The 23387-nt window shown below is 44.8% G+C and overlaps 1 long non-coding RNA gene across 1 annotated transcript; it reads left to right on the forward strand.

Moving 5' to 3' along the window:
- The first annotated feature begins 363 nt into the window (after positions 1-363).
- Positions 364-18923, forward strand: LOC139168570 (uncharacterized). The gene is made up of 2 exons (XR_011559315.1): positions 364-677; positions 18688-18923. It is a non-coding gene; the product is annotated as an uncharacterized lncRNA (long non-coding RNA).
- The last annotated feature ends 4464 nt before the right edge of the window (positions 18924-23387 follow it).

Below are 23387 nucleotides of genomic sequence, written 5' to 3' on the forward strand. Positions count from 1 at the left end.
GGCTGATTGATTTTTAAACATGGGGTTTAGATTAACTACTTGTAAATTTAATTGGATTAGGATATATAGATAGAAAGAGAGATAGATAGATGAGGACTGGGGCGGCTTAGCACCCCAGTCATCCATCCATCCATCCATCCATCCATCTAATCTAATCTAATCTAATCTATAATATGTTCCAAGCTGCCCCAGTCCTCACAGAGGGGCGGCATATAAATCCAAATAAAATCACAATCATGATTGACAGGGAGGAATTATATATTGGCAAATAGAAAATAAATCAAATCTGATGTACTCGGAACACCCTCACCATATTACAACAATATAACATGTTTATCTGACACTGTATGTAGAAAATTCAGAGCCAAACAGCTGCTCTGGATGAGTAGCTGCTTTGGTTGAATAAAAGGCTGTATTTCCAGTGGGTCCTTGAAGGAAAGAGTAGGGATGAACTATTCTTTAATTGGTGAAAGATAATACAAATGTTTATATTTCCAATAGCACGTTCAGTTAATGTCGATATTTATAATTGATTACTTTTTCCCCCCTCACAGGCTTACATGAATAGGGACAGAGATTGAAATGAGATGCGCTACAAGAGACTTCAACACTTTCTTGAAAAAAGCAACATCTACTCAAAGTTCTTGCTGACTAAGATGGAACAGCAGCAATTGGAGGTGAGCAGCATTTAAAAATAGAAGCTAGATATATGGAATCTGTCTAGTAATGCATTTCAGATAAAGCTTCCATAATATCATTTGTCATTGGAATTAAAAACATCTAGGTTCTGGTCATTTTTATTGGATTTCATGGCATAGTTTTGGCCTAATATAAATGAGTCCACCTGTGTTTGTGTAGATACACAACACCCACAAATTCACGCATACATGACCGAAGGATAGTTTGGCCTACAGGTTAAGTGGCGATCTGAATTCCAGTCCTGCCTTATGCAGGCAAGCCAACCACCGTCATTCTCTTTCGGCTTAGGAAGAAGTAATTGGCAAACCACTTCCAAACACTGGGCTAGAAGACTTGTCCTTATAGTTACCAGGACTCAAGACAGACTCAAGCGTGTCTTCACGCAAGAGTTCACGTAGCCATAGCAAGCTGATGCTGAGCTGCTATTTTTGAACTAGAGTCAGAAAGAACCACCTTTGCCAGACCAAGCCTCGAATACAGCTCATCTGTCTGGAACCCCCACCGCATTTCCGACATAAACACTCTAGAAAACATCCAGAGATATTTTTTTAGAAGAGCCCTCCACTCCTCCACTCGTAACAGAATACCCTATGTAACTAGACTTACAATCCTAAGTTTAGAAAGCTTAGACCTACGTCCCCTTAAACACGACAACCAAAGCCCATAAAATCATCTGCTACAACGTCCTTCCCGTCAAAGACTACTTCAGCTTCAACCACAACAACACACGAGCACACAACAGATACAAACTTAAAGTAAACCGCTCTAAACTTGACTGCAGGGAATACAAATTTAGTAACCGAGTAGTTGATGCATGGAAGTCACTACCAGACTCTGTAGTATCATCTCTTAACCCCCAAAACTTTACCCTTAGATTATCTACTTTTGACATCTCCTGATTCCCAAGAGGTTAGTAAGGGGCGTGCATAAGCGCACCAGCGTGCCTTCCATCCCCTGTCCTAATGTTTCTAGTACAGTATCCTGTATATAAATATTATTATATCTTTGTATACCACCAATCCATACTTGACAAAACAAACAAACAAATAAAATAAATAGATGTAGCACCATATCTAATCCATACACAACTACTTATGCTTAACAGGACGGTCAACTTCTTTCAACTTTTTGTAAGCCAGCTATTGTGGCCAAGAAGTGGAGCTCTTCCCTCACTATCGGGAGTTTGTGAGTTTGATCCTAGGTAGAAGCAGACGTAGGGTCTCCCGCTTGGACTAGATGACCTGTAAGGTCCTTCCAACTCTTAATCCGTTAAATTCTTAAAAATAGAGTTTGAAAAAAGTCAAACAGCTTGCACTCCCCCCTCGAACATTCTTAAGCTGCCATGACACTACTGAAATAAGGGCCACAGAACGAGGAGACGCAGGGGCTCCATTTCACAGGCTTTCCGGTCTTATCCCAACGCACATTACAGGATTGTGTTTACGTATGATTCCCGGGAACAGTATTCTGATTAAACAGTTTCTATTAATTGGCCTGGCTTTAATTTTTTCTCATTTTTCAGCAGTTTAGCTCCTTAACCAGCAGCTAAACTCTAGGTTTTGTTGTTGTCACAAAGCCTCTGGTTCGTGGCCTTGTTATCTTGCCTTCCAGTATAAGCAGAACAAAGTTTCATCCTAACGTCCAATTGCATTGCTGTTCTACTATGACACCCTTGATTCTGACTTTCTGTTCCTACGCGTTCTCTCCTGGGTTGATAACAAAGTATAAATTATATACCGCTCCAAAAAAAATAAAGGGAACACTTAAACAGCAGAATAGAACTCCAAGTAAATCAAACTTTTGTGAAATCAAACCGTCCACTTAGGAAGCAACACTGATTGACAGTCAATTATACAGGCTCTTGGGCACATTCAACTTTGTACAGAACGAAGGGTTCAGTATTTCATTCATTCAGATCTAGAGTGTGTTATTTGAAGGTTCCCTTTATTTTTATTTTTTGAGCAGCGTACTTTATAAAGTATAAAAAGATGTTGAGACTTTGGGAAAGGTGCAGAGAAGGACAACTAAGAAGATTCAAGAGCTGGCGGCTAAAACATAGGAAGAACGGTTGGAGGATTTGGGTTTGGCTAATCTAGAGAAAAGAAGGATTAGTGGGGACATGATAGCAGCATCCCAATATTTGAGAGGCTGCCATAAAGAAGAGGGTATCAAATTATTCCCCAAAGCACTGAAAGGCAGGACCAAAAACTATGGAAACCAATCAAAGAGAAGCAACCTGGCATTGAGAAACTGCCTAACAGCGAGGGCAATTAACCAACGGGACAGCTGGCCTTCGGACATCGTGGGTGCTTTAGGGAAGAAGCGACTAGCCTGAAACGGTATAAGATTTCCTGCTTGAGCAGGGGGCTGGATTAGAAGACCTCCAAGGTCCCTTCCAGCTTTATTCTGATTCATGCTAGGGAAAAAAAAATCATCTAAGTTAAATTGAATCTCTCATTCCTAAACCTCTAAGGCAGCAATTTGTTTGTTTATTTCTTTGTAAAATTTATACGTACCCAACTTCACATTGGACTCTGGGCGGCTTACAATAAAAACAATAGCGAACCTTTTTTGGTTCTCGTGGTAAAAGGGGGGGGAGGGTGCGTGCCCATACCCATAATCCCATGCATGGCTCCCAGCACGCGATGGCACAGCCTTTGGGGAGGGGGAAAACGGCCTCCCCTACCCCACCCTGGAGGGTGAAACAGGATGTATCCTGACTCCCACTAGGCCCAGAAGGCCCAACTGGTGCACCAGACCTGAGCCTGCGTGTCCACCCATATGATTCCATGTGCCACTTGTGACACGCGTACCATAGGTTTGCCATCATGGCTTTGAGGTATTTGCTACAAAATGAAAACAGTCTCAAATGCCAAAGTAGAGAGGTACATCAAATTTTGAAGTTCACTTGTCTGTGCATAAAAAACGATTGATTTGTAAAAAATTAGGGTTAGGGTTAAGGTGATGGCGGGACCCAGGGGAAGAGCCTTCTCTGTGGCGGCCCCGGCCCTCTGGAACCACCTCCGCCCAGAGATTAGAATTGCCCCCACCCTCCTTGCCTTTCAGGATTGCTCCCCCATTCCTTTGATGTAGCAAACCCGCATCATCGGTTGTTAAAAATAAAGCTTTCTATCATTAACAATGCTGAATCAGGCATAGCGGGGTGAATGTGATGGCGGGACCTTCTCTATGGCGGCCCCGGCCCTCTGGAACCAACTCCACCCAGAAATTAGAATTGCCCCCACCCTCCTTCTCTTTCAGGATTGCTCCCCCATTCTTGTGATGTAGCAAACCCGCATCATCGCTTGTTAATATTAATAAGACGTTAATAATAAAGATATCGGATAATAAAATTAAAATCCAATAGATTTCTTTTTGCCTCCGCAAAATACAGGACGTGACCACCGGAGGGCAGTTTCCCCATCGTTAACAATGCTGAATCAGCCTTAGCGGCGTTAATGTGATGGCGGGACCTTCTCTGTGGCGGCCCCGGCCCTCTGGAACCAACTCCCCCCAGAGATTAGAATTGCCCCCACCCTCCTTGCCTTTCAGGATTGCTCCCCCATTCCTTTGATGTAGCAAACCCGCATCATCGCTTGTTAATATTAATTAGGCGTTAATAATAAAGATATCGGATAATAAAATTAAAATCCAATAGATTTCTTTTTGCCTCCGCAAAATACCGGACGTGACCACCGGAGGGCAGGTTTCCCATCATTAACAATGCTGAATCAGGCATACCGGGGTTAATGTGATGGCGGGACCTTCTCTGTGGAGGGCCCGGCCCTCTGGAACCAACTCCCCCCCGAGATTAGAATTGCCCCCACCCTCCTTGCTTTTCAGGATTGCTCCCCCATTCCTTTGATGTAGCAAACCCGCATCATCGCTTGTTAATATTAATTAGGCGTTAATAATAAAGATATCGGATAATAAAATTACAATCCAATAGATTTCTTTTTACCTCCGCAAAATACCGGACGTGACCACCGGAGGGCAGGTTTCCCATCATTAACAATGCTGAATCAGGCATAGCGGGGTTAATGTGATGGCGGGACCTTCTTTGTGGAGGCCCCGGCCCTCTGGAACCAACTCCCCCCAGAGATTAGAATTGCCCCCACCCTCCTTGCCTTTCAAGATTGCTCCCCCATTCCTTTGATGTAGCAAACCCGCATCATCGCTTGTTAATATTAGTAAGGCGTTAATAATAAAGATATCGGATAATAAAATTAAAATCCAATAGATTTCTTTTTGCCTCCGCAACATACCGGACGTGACCACCGGAGGGCAGGTTTCTATCATTAACAATGCTGAATCAGGCATAGCGGGGTTAATGTGATGGCGGGACCTTCTCTGTGGCGGCCCCGGCCCTCTGGAACCAACTCCCCCCAGAGATTACAATTGTCCCCACCCTCCTTGCCTTTCAGGATTGCTCCCCCATTCCTTTGATGTAGCAAACCCGCATCATCGCTTGTTAATATTAATAGGGCGTTAATAATAAAGATATCGGATAATAAAATTAAAATCCAATAGATTTCTTTTTGCCTCCGCAAAATACCGGACGTGACCACCGGAGGGCAGGTTTCTATCAATCATTAATAATGCTGAATCAGGCATAGCGGGGTTAATGTGACGGCGGGACCTTCTCTGTGGCGGCCCCGGCCCTCTGGAACCAACTCCCCCCAGAGATTAGAATTGCCCCCACCCTAATACCGGACGTGACCACCGGAGGGCAGGTTTCCCATCATTAACAATGCTGAATCAGGCATAGCAGGGTTAATGTGATGGCGGGACCTTCTCTGTGGAGGCCCCGGCCCTCTGGAACCAACTCTCCCCAGAGATTAGAATTGCCCCCACCCTCCTTGCTTTTCAGGATTGCTCCCCCATTCCTTTGATGTAGCAAACCCGCATCATCGCTTGTTAATATTAATAAGGCGTTAATAATAAAGATATCGGATAATAAAATTACAATCCAATAGATTTCTTTTTGCCTCCGCAAAATACCGGATGTGACCACCGGAGGGCAGGTTTCTATCATTAACAATGCTGAATCAGGCATAGCGGGGTTAATGTGATGGCGGGACCTTCTCTGTGGCGGCCCCGGCCCTCTGGAACCAACTCCCCCCAGAGATTAGAATTGCCCCCACCCTCCTTCTCTTTCAGGATTGCTCCCTCATTCCTTTGATGTAGCAAACCCGCATCATCGCTTGTTAATATTAATAAGGCGTTAATAATAAAGATATCAGATAATACTGTAAAATTAAAATCCAATAGATTTCTTTTTGCCTCCGCAAAATACCGGACGTGACCACTGGAGGGCAGCTTTCTATCATTAACAGTGCTGAATCAGGCATAGCGGGGTTAATGTGATGGTGGGACCTTCTTTGTGGCGGCCCCGGCCCTCTGGAACCAACTCCCCCCAGAGATTAGAATTGCCCCCACCCTCCTTGCCTTTCAGGATTGCTCCCCCATTACTTTGATGTAGCAAACCCGCATCATCGCTTGTCAATATTAATAAGGCGTTAATAATAAAGATATCGGATAATAAAATTAAAATCCAATAGATTTCTTTTTGCCTCCGCAAAATACCGGACGTGACCACCGGAGGGCAGGTTTCCCATCATTAACAATGCTGAATCAGGCATAGCGGGGTTAATATGATGGCGGGACCTTCTTTGTGGAGGCCCCGGCCCTCTGGAACCAACTCCCCCCAGAGATTAGAATTGCCCCCACCCTCCTTGCCTTTCAGGATTGCTCCCCCATTCCTTTGATGTAGCAAACCCGAATCATCGCTTGTTAATATTAGTAAGGCGTTAATAATAAAGATATCGGATAATAAAATTAAAATCCAATAGATTTCTTTTTGCCTCCGCAACATACCGGACGTGACCACCGGAGGGCAGGTTTCTATCATTAACAATGCTGAATCAGGCATAGCGGGGTTAATGTGATGGCGGGACCTTCTCTGTGGCGGCCCCGGCCCTCTGGAACCAACTCCCCCCAGAGATTACAATTGTCCCCACCCTCCTTGCCTTTCAGGATTGCTCCCCCATTCCTTTGATGTAGCAAACCCGCATCATCGCTTGTTAATATTAATAAGGCGTTAATAATAAAGATATCGGATAATAAAATTAAAATCCAATAGATTTCTTTTTGCCTCCGCAAAATACCGGACGTGACCAACGGAGGGCAGGTTTCTATCAATCATTTATAATGCTGAATCAGGCATAGCGGGGTTAATGTGACGGCGGGACCTTCTCTGTGGCAGCCCCGGCCCTCTGGAACCAACTCGCCCCAGAGATTAGAATTGCCCCCACCCTAATACCGGACGTGACCACCGGAGGGCAGGTTTCCCATCATTAACAATCCTGAATCAGGCATAGCAGGGTTAATGTGATGGCGGGACCTTCTCTGTGGAGGCCCCGGCCCTCTGGAACCAACTCTCCCCAGAGATTAGAATTGCCCCCACCCTCCTTGCTTTTCAGGATTGCTCCCCCATTCCTTTGATGTAGGAAACCCGCATCATCGCTTGTTAATATTAATAAGGCGTTAATAATAAAGATATCGGATAATAAAATTACAATCCAATAGATTTCTTTTTGCCTCCGCAAAATACCGGATGTGACCACCGGAGGGCAGGTTTCTATCATTAACAATGCTGAATCAGTCATAGCGGGGTTAATGTGATGGCGGGACCTACTCTGTGGCGGCCCCGGCCCTCTGGAACCAACTCCCCCCAGAGATTAGAATTGCCCCCACCCTCCTTGCCTTTCAGGATTGCTCCCCCATTCGTTTGATGTAGCAAACCCGCATCATCGCTTGTCAATATTAATAAGGCGTTAATAATAAAGATATCGGATCCAAATAATAAATAAACCCGCATCATCGCTTGTTAATATTAATTAGGCGTTAATAATAAAGATATCGGATAATAAAATTAAAATCCAATAGATTTCTTTTTGCCTACGCAAAATACCGGACGTGACCACCGGACGGCAGGTTTCTGTCATTAACAATGCTGAATCAGGCATAGCGGGGTTAATGTGATGGCGGGACCTTCTCTGTGGCGGCCCCGGCCCTCTGGAACCAACTCCCCCCAGAGATTAGAATTGCCCCCACCCTCCTTGCTTTTCAGGATTGCTCCCCCATTCCTTTGATGTAGCAAACCCGCATCATCGCTTGTTAATATTAATAAGACGTTAATAATAAAGATATCGGATAATAATATTAAAATCCAATAGATTTCTTTTTGCCTCCGCAAAATACCGGACGTGACCACCGGAGGGCTGGTTTCTATCGTTAACAATGCTGAATCAGGCATAGCGGGGTTAATGTGATGGCGGGACCTTCTCTGTGGCGGCCCCAGCTCTCTGGAACCAACTCCCCCCAGAGATTAGAATTGCCCCCACCCTCCTTGCCTTTCAGGATTGCTCCCCCATTCCTTTGATGTAGCAAACCCGCATCATCACTTGTTAACATTAATAGGGCGTTAATAATAAAGATATCGGATAATAAAATTAAAATCCAATAGATTTCTTTTTCCCTTCGCAAAATACCGGACGTGACCACCGGAGGGCAGGTTTCCCATCATTAACAATGCTGAATCAGGCATAGCATGGTCAATGTGATGGCGGGACCTTCTCTGTGGCGGCCCCGGCCCTCTGGAACCAACTCCCCCCAGAGAATTGAATTGCCCCCACCCTCCTTGCCTTTCAGGATTGCTCCCCCATTCCTTTGATGTAGCAAACCCGCATCATCGCTTGTTAATATTAATTAGGCGTTAATAATAAAGATATCGGATAATAAAATTAAAATCCAATAGATTTCTTTTTGCCTCCGCAAAATACCGGACGTGACCACCGGAGGGCAGGTTTCCCATCATGAACAATGCTGAATCAGGCATAGTGGGGTTAATGTGATGGCGGGACCTTCTGTGTGGCGGCCCCGGCCCTCTGGAACCAACTCCCCCCAGAGATTAGAATTGCCCCCACCCTCCTTGCCTTTCAGGATTGCTCCCCCATTCCTTTGATGTAGCAAACCCGCATCATCGCTTGTTAATATTAATAAGGCGTTAATAATAAAGATATCGGATAATAAAATTAAAATCCAATAGATTTCTTTTTGCCTTCGCAAAATACCGGACGTGACCACCGGAGGGCAGGTTTCTATCTTTAACAATGCTGAATCAGGGATAGCGGGGTTAATGTGATGGCGGGACCTTCTCTGGGGCGGCCCCGGCCTTCTGGAACCAACTCCCCCCAGAGATTAGCATTGCCCCCACCCTCCTTGCCTTTCAGGATTGCTCCCCCATTCCTTTGATGTAGCAAACCCGCATCATCGCTTGTTAATATTAATAAGGCGTTAATAATAAAGATATCGGATAATAAAATTACAATCCAATAAATTTCTTTTTGCCTCCGCAAAATACCGGATGTGACCACCGGAGGGCAGGTTTCTATCATTAACAATGCTGAATCAGGCATAGCGGGGTTAATGTGATGGTGAGACCTTCTCTGTGGCGGCCCCGGCCCTCTGGAACGAACTCCCCCCAGAGATTAGAATTGCCCCCACGCTCCTTCCCTTTCTGGATTGCTCCCCCATTCCTTTGATGTAGCAAACCCGCATCATCGCTTGTTAATATTAATAAGGCGTTAATAATAAAGATATCGGATAATAAAATTAAAATCCAATAGATTTCTTTTTGCCTCCGCAAAATACGGGACGTGACCACCGGAGGGCAGGTTTCCCATCATTAACAATGCTGAATCAGGCATAGCGGGGTTAATGTGATGGCGGGACCTTCTCTGTGGAGGCCCTGGCCGTCTGGAACCAACTCTCCCCAGAGATTAGAATTGCCCCCACCCTCCTTGCCTTTCAGGATTGCTCCCCCATTCCTTTGATGTAGCAAACCCGCATCATCGCTTGTTAATATTAATAAGGCGTTAATAATAAAGATATCGGATAATAAAATTACAATCCAATAGATTTCTTTTTGCCTACGCAAAATACCGGACGTGACCACCGGAGGGCAGGTTTCTATCATTAACAATGCTGAATCAGGAATAGCGGGGTTAATGTGATGGCGGGACCTTCTCTGTGGCGGCCCCGGCCCTCTGGAACCAACTCCCTCCAGAGATTAGAATTGCCCCACCCTCCTCCTCTTTCAGGATTGCTCCCCCATTCCTTTGATGTAGCAAACCCGCATCATCGCTTGTTAATATTAATAAGACGTTAATAATAAAGATATCGGATAATAAAATTACAATCCAATAAATTTCTTTTTGCCTCCGCCAAATACCGGACGTGACCACCGGAGGGCAGGTTTCTATCATTAACAATGCTGAATCAGGCATAGCGGGGTTAATGTGATGGTGAGACCTTCTCTGTGGTGGCCCCGGCCCTCTGGAACGAACTCCCCCCAGAGATTAGAATTGCCCCCACGCTCCTTGCCTTTCAGGATTGCTCCCCCATTCCTTTGATGTAGCAAACCCGCATCATCGCTTGTTAATATTAATTAGGCGTTAATAATAAAGATATCGGATAATAAAATTAAAATCCAATAGATTTCTTTTTGCCTCCGCAAAATACCGGACGTGACCACCGGAGGGCAGGTTTCCCATCATGAACAATGCTGAATCAGGCATAGCGGGGTTAATGTGATGGCGGGACCTTCTCTGTGGCGGCCCTGGCCCTCTGGAACCAACTCCTCCCAGAGATTAGAATTGCCCCCACGCTCCTTGCCTTTCAGGATTGCTCCCCCATTCCTTTGATGTAGCAAACCCGCATCATCGCTTGTTAATATTAATTAGGCGTTAATAATAAAGATATCGGATAATAAAATTAAAATCCAATAGATTTCTTTTTGCCTTCGCAAAATACCGGACGTGACCACCGGAGGGCAGGTTTCTATCTTTAACAATGCTGAATCAGGGATAGCGGGGTTAATGTGATGGCGGGACCTTCTCTGTGGCGGCCCCGGCCCTCTGGAACCAACTCCCCCCAGAGATTAGCATTGCCCCCACCCTCCTTGCCTTTCAGGATTGCTCCCCCATTCCTTTGATGTAGCAAACCCGCATCATCGCTTGTTAATATTAATAAGGCGTTAGTAATAAAGATATCGGATAATAAAATTAAAATCCAATAGATTTCTTTTTGCCTACGCAAAATACCGGACGTGACCACCGGAGGGCAGCTTTCTATCATTAACAATGCTGAATCAGGCATAGCAGGGTCAATGTGATGGCGGGACCTTCTCTGTGGCGGCCCCGGCCCTCTGGAACAAACTCCCCCCAGAGATTAGAATTGCCCCCACCCTCCTTGCCTTTCAGGATTGCTCCCCCATTCGTTTGATGTAGCAAACCCGCATCATCGCTTGTTAATATTAATAAGGCGTTAATAATAAAGATATCGGATGATAAAATTAAAATCCAATAGATTTCTTTTTGCCTCCGCATAATACCGGACGTGACCACCGGAGGGCAGCTTTCTATCATTAACAATGCTGAATCAGGCATAGCAGGGTGAATGTGATGGCGGGACCTTCTCTGTGGCGGCCCCGGCCCCCTGGAACCAACTCCCCCCAGAGATTAGAATTGCCCGCACCCTCCTTGCCTTTCAGGATTGCTCCCCCATTTCTTTGATGTAGCAAACCCGCATCATCGCTTGTTAATATTAATTAGGCGTTAATAATAAAGATATCGGATAATAAAATTAAAATCCAATAGATTTCTTTTTGTGTCCGCAGTACGTGACCACCGGAGGGCAGTTTTCTATCATTAACAATGCTGAATCAGGCATAGCAGGGTTAATGTGATGGCGGGACCTTCTCTGTGGCGGCCCCGGCCATGTGGAACCAACTCCCCCCAGAGATTAGAATTGCCCCCACCCTCCTTGCCTTTCAGGATTGCTCCCCCATTCCTTTGATGTAGCGAACCGCATCATGGCTTGTTAATATTAATAAGGCATTAATTATAAAGATATCGGATCATACAATTAAAATTCAATTTAAAAAGTAGATTTCTTTTTGTGTCCGCAATACGTGACCACCGGAGAGCAGTTTTCTATCATTAACAATGCTGAATCAGGCATAACAGGGTTAATGTGATGGCGGGACCTTCTCTGTGGCGGCCCCGGCCCTCTGGAACAAACTCCCCCCAGAGATTAGAATTGCCCCCAACCTCCCTGCCTTTCAGGATTGCTCCCCCATTCCTTTGATGTATCGAACCGCATCATGGCTTTTTGATATTAATAAGGCATTAATTATAAAGATATCGGATAATAAAATTAAAATCCAATTTAAAAAGTAGATTTCTTTTTGTGTCCGCAATTTGTGACCACCGGAGGACAGTTTTGTATCATTAATAATGCTGAATCAGGCATAGCAGGGTTAATGTGATGGCGGGACCTTCTCTGTGGCGGCCCCGGCCCTCTGGAACCAACTCCCCCCAGAGATTTGAATTGCCTCCACCCTCCTTGCCTTTCAGGATTGCTCCCCCATTCCTTTGATGTAGCAAACCGCATCATGGCTTGTTAATATTAATAAGGCATTAATAATAAAGATATCGCATAATAAAATTAAAATCCAATAGATTTCTTTTTGCGTCCGCAATACCGGACGTGACCACCGGAGGACAGGTTTCTATCATTAACAATGCTGAATCAGGCGTAGCGGGGTTAATGTGATGGCGGGACCTTCTGTGTGGCGGCCCCGGCCCTCTGAAACCAACTCCCCCCAGATATTAGAATTGCCTCCACCCTCCTAGCCTTTCAGGATTGCTCCCCCATTCCTTTGATGTAGCAAACCCGCATCATCGCTTGTTAATATTAATAAGGCATTAATGATAAAGATATCGGATAATAACATTAAAATCCAATAGATTTCTTTTTGCCTCTGCAAAATACCGGACGTGACCACCGGAGGGCAGGTTTGTATCATTAACAATGATGAATCAGGCATAGCGGGGTTAATGTGATGGCAGGACCTTCTCTGTGGCGGCCCCGGCCCTCTGGAACCAACTCCCCCCAGAGATTAGAATTGCCCCCACCCTCCTTGCCTTTCAGGATTGTTCCCCCATTCCTTTGATGTATCAAACCGCATCATGGCTTGTTGATATTAATAAGGCATTAATAATAAAGATATCCGATAATAAAATTAAAATCCAATTTAAAAAGAAGATTTCTTTTTGTGTCCGCAATACGTGACCACCGGAGGACAGTTTTGTATCATTAATAATGCTGAATCAGGCATAGCAGGGTTAATGTGATGGCGGGACCTTCTCTGTGGCGGCCCCGGCCCTCTGGAACAAACTGCCCCCAGAGATTTGAATTGCCCCCACCCTCCTTGCCTTTCAGGATTGCTCCCCCATTACTTTGATGTATCAAACCGCATCATGGCTTGTTGATATTAATAACGCATTAATAATAAAGATATCGGATAATAAAATTAAAATCCAATAGATTTCTTTTTGCGTCCGCAATACCGGACGTGACCACCGGAGGGCAGTTTTCTATCATTAACAATGCTGAATCAGGCATAGCAGGGTTAATGTGATGGCGGGACCTTCTCTGTGGCGGCCCCGGCCTTCTGGAACCAACTCCCCCCAGAGATTAGAATTGCCCCCACCCTCCTTGCCTTTCAGGATTGTTCCCCCATTCCTTTCATGTATCAAACCGCATCATGGCTTGTTGATATTAATAAGGCATTAATAATAAAGATATCGGATAATAAAATTAAAATCCAATTTAAAAAGTAGATTTCTTTTTGTGTCCGCAATACGTGACCACAGGAGGGCAGTGTTCTATCATTAACAATGCTGAATCAGGCAAAGCAGGGTGAATGTGATGGCGGGACCTTCTCTGTGGCGGCCCCGGCCCTCTGGAACAAACTCCCCCCAGAGATTAGAATTGCCCCCACCCTCCTTGCCTTTCAGGATTGCTCCCTCATTCCTTTGATGTAGCAAACCGCATCATGGCTTGTTAATATTAATAAGGCATTAATAATAAAGATATAGGATAATAAAATTAAAATCCAATTTAAAAAGTAGATTTCTTTTTGTGTCCGCAATACGTGACCGCCGGAGGGCAGTTTTCTATAATTAACAATGCTGAATCAGGCATAGCAGGGTTAATGTGATGGCGGGACCTTCTCTGTGGCGGCCCAGGCCCTCTGGAACCAACTCCCCCCAGAGATTAGAATTGCCCCCACCCTCCTTGTCTTTCAAGGTTGCTCCCCCATTCCTTTGATGTATCAAACCGCATCATGGCTTGTTGATATTAATAAGGCATTAATAATAAAGATATCGGATAATAAAATTAAAATCCAATTTAAAAGGTAGATTTCTTTTTGTGTCTGCAATACGTGACCACAGGAGGGCAGTTTTCTATCATTAACAATGCTGAATCAGGCATAGCAGGGTGAATGTGATGGCGGGACCTTCTCTGTGGCGGCCCCGGCCCTCTGGAACAAACTCTCCCCAGAGATTAGAATTGCCCTCACCCTCCTTGCCTTTCAGGATTGCTCCCCCATTCCTTTGATGTAGCAAACCGCATCATGGCTTGTTAATAATAATAAGGCATTAATAATAAAGATATAGGATAATAAAATTAAAATCCAATTTAAAAAGTAGATTTCTTTTTGTGTCCGCCATACGTGACCACCGGAGGGCAGTTTTCTATCATTAACAATGCTGAATCAGGCATAGCAGGGTGAATGTGATGGCGGGACCTTCTCTGTGGCGGCCCCGGCCATGTGGAACCAACTCCCCCCAGAGATTAGAATTGCCCCCACCCTCCTTGCCTTTCAGGATTGCTCCCCCATTCCTTTGATGTAGCGAACCGCATCATGGCTTGTTAATATTAATAAGGCATTAATTATAAAGATATCGGATCATACAATTAAAATTCAATTTAAAAAGTAGATTTCTTTTTGTGTCCGCAATACGTGACCACCGGAGAGCAGTTTTCTATCATTAACAATGCTGAATCAGGCATAACAGGGTTAATGTGATGGCGGGACCTTCTCTGTGGCGGCCCCGGCCCTCTGGAACAAACTCCCCCCAGAGATTTGAATTGCCCCCACCCTCCCTGCCTTTCAGGATTGCTCCCCCATTCCTTTGATGTATCGAACCGCATCATGGCTTTTTGATATTAATAAGGCATTAATTATAAAGATATCGGATAATAAAATTAAAATCCAATTTAAAAAGTAGATTTCTTTTTGTGTCCGCAATACGTGACCACCGGAGGACAGTTTTGTATCATTAATAATGCTGAATCAGGCATAGCAGGGTTAATGTGATGGCGGGACCTTCTCTGTGGCGGCCCCGGCCCTCTGGAACCAACTCCCCCCAGAGATTTGAATTGCCTCCACCCTCCTTGCCTTTCAGGATTGCTCCCCCATTCCTTTGATGTAGCAAACCGCATCATGGCTTGTTAATATTAATAAGGCATTAATAATAAAGATATCGCATAATAAAATTAAAATCCAATAGATTTCTTTTTGCGTCCGCAATACCGGACGTGACCACTGGAGGGTAGTTTTCTATCATTAACAATGTTGAATCAGGCATAGCAGGGTTAATGTGATGGCGGGACCTTCTCTGTGGCGGCCCCGGCCCTCTGGAACCAACTCCCACTAGAGATTAGAATTGCCCCCACCCTCCTTGCCCTTCAGGATTGCTCCCCCATTCCTTTGATGTAGAGAACCGCATCATGGCTTGTTAATATTAATAAGGCATTAATAAGAAAGATGTAGGATAATAAAATTAAAATTCAATTTAAAAAGTAGATTTCTTTTTGTGTCCGCAGTACGTGACCACCGGAGGGCAGTTTTCTATCATTAACAATGCTGAATCAGGCATAGCAGGGTTAATGTGATGGTGGGACCTTCTCTGTGGCGGCCCCGGCCCTCTGGAACAAACTCCCCCCAGAGATTAGAATTGCCCCCACCCTCCTTGCCTTTCAGGATTGCTCCCCCATTCCTTTGATGTATCAAACCGCATCATGGCTTGTTGATATTAATAAGGCATTAATAATAAAGATATCGGATAATAAAATTAAAATTCAATTTAAAAAGTAGATTTCTTTTTGTGTCCGCAATACGTGACCACCGGAGGGCAGTTTTCTATCATTAACAATGCTGAATCAGGCATAGCAGGGTGAATGTGATGGCGGGACCTTCTCTGTGGCAGCCCCGGCCCTGTGGAACCAACTCCCCCCAGAGATTAGAATTGCCCCCACCCTCCTTGCCTTTCAGGATTGCTCCCCCATTCCTTTGATGTAGCGAACCGCATCATGGCTTGTTAATATTAATAAGGCATTAATTATAAAGATATCGGATAATACAATTAAAATTCAATTTAAAAAGTAGATTTCTTTTTGTGTCCGCAATACGTGACCACCGGAGAGCAGTTTTCTATCATTAACAATGCTGAATCAGGCATAACAGGGTTAATGTGATGGCGGGACCTTCTCTGTGGCGGCCCCGGCCCTCTGGAACCCACTCTCCCCAGAAATTAGAATTGCCCCCACCCTCCTTGCCTTTCAGGATTGCTCCCCCATTCCTTTGATGTAGCAAACCCGCATCATCGCTTGTTAAAAATAAAGATATCGGATAATAAAATTAAAATCCAATACTGTACTGTAGATTTCTTTTGGCGTCCGCAATACCGGACGTGACCACCGGAGGGCAGTTTTCTATCATCAACAATGCTGAATCAGGCATAGCGGGGTTAATGTGATGGCGGGACCTTCTCTGTGGCGGCCCCGGCCCTCTGGGACCAACTCCCCCCAGAGATTAGAATTGCCCCCACCCTCCTTGCCTTTCAGGATTGCTGCCCCATTCCTTTGATGTAGCAAACCCGCATCATCGCTTTTTAATATTAATAAGGCGTTAATAATAAAGATATCGGATAATAAAATTATAGATTTCTTTTTGCCTCCGCAAAATACCGGACGTGACCACCGGAGGGCAGGTTTCTCTCCTTAAGAATGCTGAATCAGGCATAGCAGGGTTAATGTGATGGCGGGACCTTCTCTGTGGCGGCCCCGGCCCTCTGGAACCAACTCCCCCCAGAGATTAGAATTGCCCCCACCCTCCTTGCCTTTCAGGATTGCTCCCCCATTCCTTTTATGTAGCAAACCCGCATCATCGGTTGTTAAAAATAAAGATATCGGATAATAAAATTAAAATCCAATTCTGTAGATTTCTTTTGGCGTCCGCAATACCGGACGTGACCACCGGAGGGTTGTTTTCTATCCCTAACAATGCTGAATCAGGCATAGCGGGGTCAATGTGATATCGGGACCTTCTCTGTGGCGGCCCCGGCCCTCTGGAACCAACTCCCCCCAGAGATTAGAATGGCCCCCACCCTCCTTGCCTTTTGTAAGCTACTGAAAACCCACCTCTGCCGTCAGGCACGGGGCAATTCTAGAATTTTCCGGAATTTCCTGGAATTTTCTAGAATTTTCCGGAATTTTGTAGTATTTTCTGGAATTTTCTGGCCCTGCCCCCCCCCCCAGCCTCTCCCCCCCCCCATGCGGGCGTTGTGCGTGCGTTGGGAGCGTCGGCCTCAGTGCAGGAGTGAAAACCGCGCGAGTTTCCTCAGGGTGGGATTGAGTGGTCGCTCTTGAGCCCTCTAGAAGCGCGCAGGGTTCGAGACGCTCGCGGGCAGCCGTGCCGACCGGGAGCAGCAGCCCGAGCGCAGGGGAGGCCGAGTCCGCTGTGGCCGAGGCGGCCGAAACCAGCATGGAGGAGAGGCCCAGAAACGAGGGAATTGTCTTCACGCAGCCTCGGAGCTTTGTGTGCCGCCAAATACGTACTTGACTTGACTTGCATTTATTCCACTTCGACGACGCCCAGCAAGTGAATGAAATAAAATAAATGCTTCTCCATTTCCCCCTTGCGTCGTTTTTCTCCTCGAGGAGAGAGCAGCAAGGGGGGGGGGCACCTGGGCAGCCTGCAAAAAGGGCTTCGGTTTTAGATGTTTTTCCCCCCTCGCTAAAATTTTGTCCCTCAGCTTTATTTGTGGTCCAGGATTTTTTTGGTACACAATAAATTCAGAGATCCATCCCCTCCGCCCAAATTACTACTAGTACTACTACTACTACTACTACTACTAGTAGTAGTAGTAGTAGTAGTAGTATTTATTGCATTTATATCCCACCCCTCTCCAAGGACTTAGGACAGAATTTAAAATTCTTGTAAAAAGCATGCAAATAAAATTAAACCTCCTTTAACTCCCCCAAACTGCCTGCAAGCCTACATTTTCCCCTGCCTTGCTGAAAGTTGACATCTAATGTTAGAAATGTGGGAAATTTATTGTTTATATTTATTTATTTATTCATTCATTCATTTATTCAGTCAATCACCCACAACATAAAGTAATACCTCAGCCAACCTGGCCTATGTATGAAAACGTGTGTTTGCCTGTTTGAATGGGGCTGATTGATTTTTAAACATGGGGTTTAGATTAACTACTTGTAAATTTAATTGGATTAGGATATATAGATAGAAAGAGAGATAGATAGATGAGGACTGGGGCGGCTTAGCACCCCAGTCATCCATCCATCCATCCATCCATCCATCTAATCTAATCTAATCTAATCTATAATATGTTCCAAGCTGCCCCAGTCCTCACAGAGGGGCGGCATATAAATCCAAATAAAATCACAATCATGATTGACAGGGAGGAATTATATATTGGCAAATAGAAAATAAATCAAATCTGATGTACTCGGAACACCCTCACCATATTACAACAATATAACATGTTTATCTGACACTGTATGTAGAAAATTCAGAGCCAAACAGCTGCTCTGGATGAGTAGCTGCTTTGGTTGAATAAAAGGCTGTATTTCCAGTGGGTCCTTGAAGGAAAGAGTAGGGATGAACTATTCTTTAATTGGTGAAAGATAATACAAATGTTTATATTTCCAATAGCACGTTCAGTTAATGTCGATATTTATAATTGATTACTTTTTCCCCCCTCACAGGCTTACATGAATAGGGACAGAGATTGAAATGAGATGCGCTACAAGAGACTTCAACACTTTCTTGAAAAAAGCAACATCTACTCAAAGTTCTTGCTGACTAAGATGGAACAGCAGCAATTGGAGGTGAGCAGCATTTAAAAATAGAAGCTAGATATATGGAATCTGTCTAGTAATGCATTTCAGATAAAGCTTCCATAATATCATTTGTCATTGGAATTAAAAACATCTAGGTTCTGGTCATTTTTATTGGATTTCATGGCATAGTTTTGGCCTAATATAAATGAGTCCACCTGTGTTTGTGTAGATACACAACACCCACAAATTCACGCATACATGACCGAAGGCTAGTTTGGCCTACAGGTTAAGTGGCGATCTGAATTCCAGTCCTGCCTTACGCACGCAAGCCAACCACCGTCATTCTCTTTCGGCTTAGGAAGAAGTAATTGGCAAACCACTTCCAAACACTGGGCTAGAAGACTTGTCCTTATAGTTACCAGGACTCAAGACAGACTCAAGCGTGTCTTCACGCAAGAGTTCACGTAGCCATAGCAAGCTGATGCTGAGCTGCTATTTTTGAACTAGAGTCAGAAAGAACCACCTTTGCCAGACCAAGCCTCGAATACAGCTCATCTGTCTGGAACCCCCACCGCATTTCCGACATAAACACTCTAGAAAACATCCAGAGATATTTTTTTAGAAGAGCCCTCCACTCCTCCACTCGTAACAGAATACCCTATGTAACTAGACTTACAATCCTAAGTTTAGAAAGCTTAGACCTACGTCCCCTTAAACACGACAACCAAAGCCCATAAAATCATCTGCTACAACGTCCTTCCCGTCAAAGACTACTTCAGCTTCAACCACAACAACACACGAGCACACAACAGATACAAACTTAAAGTAAACCGCTCTAAACTTGACTGCAGGGAATACAAATTTAGTAACCGAGTAGTTGATGCATGGAAGTCACTACCAGACTCTGTAGTATCATCTCTTAACCCCCAAAACTTTACCCTTAGATTATCTACTTTTGACATCTCCTGATTCCCAAGAGGTTAGTAAGGGGCGTGCATAAGCGCACCAGCGTGCCTTCCATCCCCTGTCCTAATGTTTCTAGTACAGTATCCTGTATATAAATATTATTATATCTTTGTATACCACCAATCCATACTTGACAAAACAAACAAACAAATAAAATAAATAGATGTAGCACCATATCTAATCCATACACAACTACTTATGCTTAACAGGACGGTCAACTTCTTTCAACTTTTTGTAAGCCAGCTATTGTGGCCAAGAAGTGGAGCTCTTCCCTCACTATCGGGAGTTTGTGAGTTTGATCCTAGGTAGAAGCAGACGTAGGGTCTCCCGCTTGGACTAGATGACCTGTAAGGTCCTTCCAACTCTTAATCCGTTAAATTCTTAAAAATAGAGTTTGAAAAAAGTCAAACAGCTTGCACTCCCCCCTCGAACATTCTTAAGCTGCCATGACACTACTGAAATAAGGGCCACAGAACGAGGAGACGCAGGGGCTCCATTTCACAGGCTTTCCGGTCTTATCCCAACGCACATTACAGGATTGTGTTTACGTATGATTCCCGGGAACAGTATTCTGATTAAACAGTTTCTATTAATTGGCCTGGCTTTAATTTTTTCTCATTTTTCAGCAGTTTAGCTCCTTAACCAGCAGCTAAACTCTAGGTTTTGTTGTTGTCACAAAGCCTCTGGTTCGTGGCCTTGTTATCTTGCCTTCCAGTATAAGCAGAACAAAGTTTCATCCTAACGTCCAATTGCATTGCTGTTCTACTATGACACCCTTGATTCTGACTTTCTGTTCCTACGCGTTCTCTCCTGGGTTGATAACAAAGTATAAATTATATACCGCTCCAAAAAAAATAAAGGGAACACTTAAACAGCAGAATAGAACTCCAAGTAAATCAAACTTTTGTGAAATCAAACCGTCCACTTAGGAAGCAACACTGATTGACAGTCAATTATACAGGCTCTTGGGCACATTCAACTTTGTACAGAACGAAGGGTTCAGTATTTCATTCATTCAGATCTAGAGTGTGTTATTTGAAGGTTCCCTTTATTTTTATTTTTTGAGCAGCGTACTTTATAAAGTATAAAAAGATGTTGAGACTTTGGGAAAGGTGCAGAGAAGGACAACTAAGAAGATTCAAGAGCTGGCGGCTAAAACATAGGAAGAACGGTTGGAGGATTTGGGTTTGGCTAATCTAGAGAAAAGAAGGATTAGTGGGGACATGATAGCAGCATCCCAATATTTGAGAGGCTGCCATAAAGAAGAGGGTATCAAATTATTCCCCAAAGCACTGAAAGGCAGGACCAAAAACTATGGAAACCAATCAAAGAGAAGCAACCTGGCATTGAGAAACTGCCTAACAGCGAGGGCAATTAACCAACGGGACAGCTGGCCTTCGGACATCGTGGGTGCTTTAGGGAAGAAGCGACTAGCCTGAAACGGTATAAGATTTCCTGCTTGAGCAGGGGGCTGGATTAGAAGACCTCCAAGGTCCCTTCCAGCTTTATTCTGATTCATGCTAGGGAAAAAAAAATCATCTAAGTTAAATTGAATCTCTCATTCCTAAACCTCTAAGGCAGCAATTTGTTTGTTTATTTCTTTGTAAAATTTATACGTACCCAACTTCACATTGGACTCTGGGCGGCTTACAATAAAAACAATAGCGAACCTTTTTTGGTTCTCGTGGTAAAAGGGGGGGGAGGGTGCGTGCCCATACCCATAATCCCATGCATGGCTCCCAGCACGCGATGGCACAGCCTTTGGGGAGGGGGAAAACGGCCTCCCCTACCCCACCCTGGAGGGTGAAACAGGATGTATCCTGACTCCCACTAGGCCCAGAAGGCCCAACTGGTGCACCAGACCTGAGCCTGCGTGTCCACCCATATGATTCCATGTGCCACTTGTGACACGCGTACCATAGGTTTGCCATCATGGCTTTGAGGTATTTGCTACAAAATGAAAACAGTCTCAAATGCCAAAGTAGAGAGGTACATCAAATTTTGAAGTTCACTTGTCTGTGCATAAAAAACGATTGATTTGTAAAAAATTAGGGTTAGGGTTAAGGTGATGGCGGGACCCAGGGGAAGAGCCTTCTCTGTGGCGGCCCCGGCCCTCTGGAACCACCTCCGCCCAGAGATTAGAATTGCCCCCACCCTCCTTGCCTTTCAGGATTGCTCCCCCATTCCTTTGATGTAGCAAACCCGCATCATCGGTTGTTAAAAATAAAGCTTTCTATCATTAACAATGCTGAATCAGGCATAGCGGGGTGAATGTGATGGCGGGACCTTCTCTATGGCGGCCCCGGCCCTCTGGAACCAACTCCACCCAGAAATTAGAATTGCCCCCACCCTCCTTCTCTTTCAGGATTGCTCCCCCATTCTTGTGATGTAGCAAACCCGCATCATCGCTTGTTAATATTAATAAGACGTTAATAATAAAGATATCGGATAATAAAATTAAAATCCAATAGATTTCTTTTTGCCTCCGCAAAATACAGGACGTGACCACCGGAGGGCAGTTTCCCCATCGTTAACAATGCTGAATCAGCCTTAGCGGCGTTAATGTGATGGCGGGACCTTCTCTGTGGCGGCCCCGGCCCTCTGGAACCAACTCCCCCCAGAGATTAGAATTGCCCCCACCCTCCTTGCCTTTCAGGATTGCTCCCCCATTCCTTTGATGTAGCAAACCCGCATCATCGCTTGTTAATATTAATTAGGCGTTAATAATAAAGATATCGGATAATAAAATTAAAATCCAATAGATTTCTTTTTGCCTCCGCAAAATACCGGACGTGACCACCGGAGGGCAGGTTTCCCATCATTAACAATGCTGAATCAGGCATACCGGGGTTAATGTGATGGCGGGACCTTCTCTGTGGAGGGCCCGGCCCTCTGGAACCAACTCCCCCCCGAGATTAGAATTGCCCCCACCCTCCTTGCTTTTCAGGATTGCTCCCCCATTCCTTTGATGTAGCAAACCCGCATCATCGCTTGTTAATATTAATTAGGCGTTAATAATAAAGATATCGGATAATAAAATTACAATCCAATAGATTTCTTTTTACCTCCGCAAAATACCGGACGTGACCACCGGAGGGCAGGTTTCCCATCATTAACAATGCTGAATCAGGCATAGCGGGGTTAATGTGATGGCGGGACCTTCTTTGTGGAGGCCCCGGCCCTCTGGAACCAACTCCCCCCAGAGATTAGAATTGCCCCCACCCTCCTTGCCTTTCAAGATTGCTCCCCCATTCCTTTGATGTAGCAAACCCGCATCATCGCTTGTTAATATTAGTAAGGCGTTAATAATAAAGATATCGGATAATAAAATTAAAATCCAATAGATTTCTTTTTGCCTCCGCAACATACCGGACGTGACCACCGGAGGGCAGGTTTCTATCATTAACAATGCTGAATCAGGCATAGCGGGGTTAATGTGATGGCGGGACCTTCTCTGTGGCGGCCCCGGCCCTCTGGAACCAACTCCCCCCAGAGATTACAATTGTCCCCACCCTCCTTGCCTTTCAGGATTGCTCCCCCATTCCTTTGATGTAGCAAACCCGCATCATCGCTTGTTAATATTAATAGGGCGTTAATAATAAAGATATCGGATAATAAAATTAAAATCCAATAGATTTCTTTTTGCCTCCGCAAAATAC

The sequence above is a fragment of the Erythrolamprus reginae genome, chromosome 5 (genome assembly GCF_031021105.1).
Source record: "Erythrolamprus reginae isolate rEryReg1 chromosome 5, rEryReg1.hap1, whole genome shotgun sequence".
Classification (NCBI taxonomy): domain Eukaryota; kingdom Metazoa; phylum Chordata; class Lepidosauria; order Squamata; family Dipsadidae; genus Erythrolamprus; species Erythrolamprus reginae.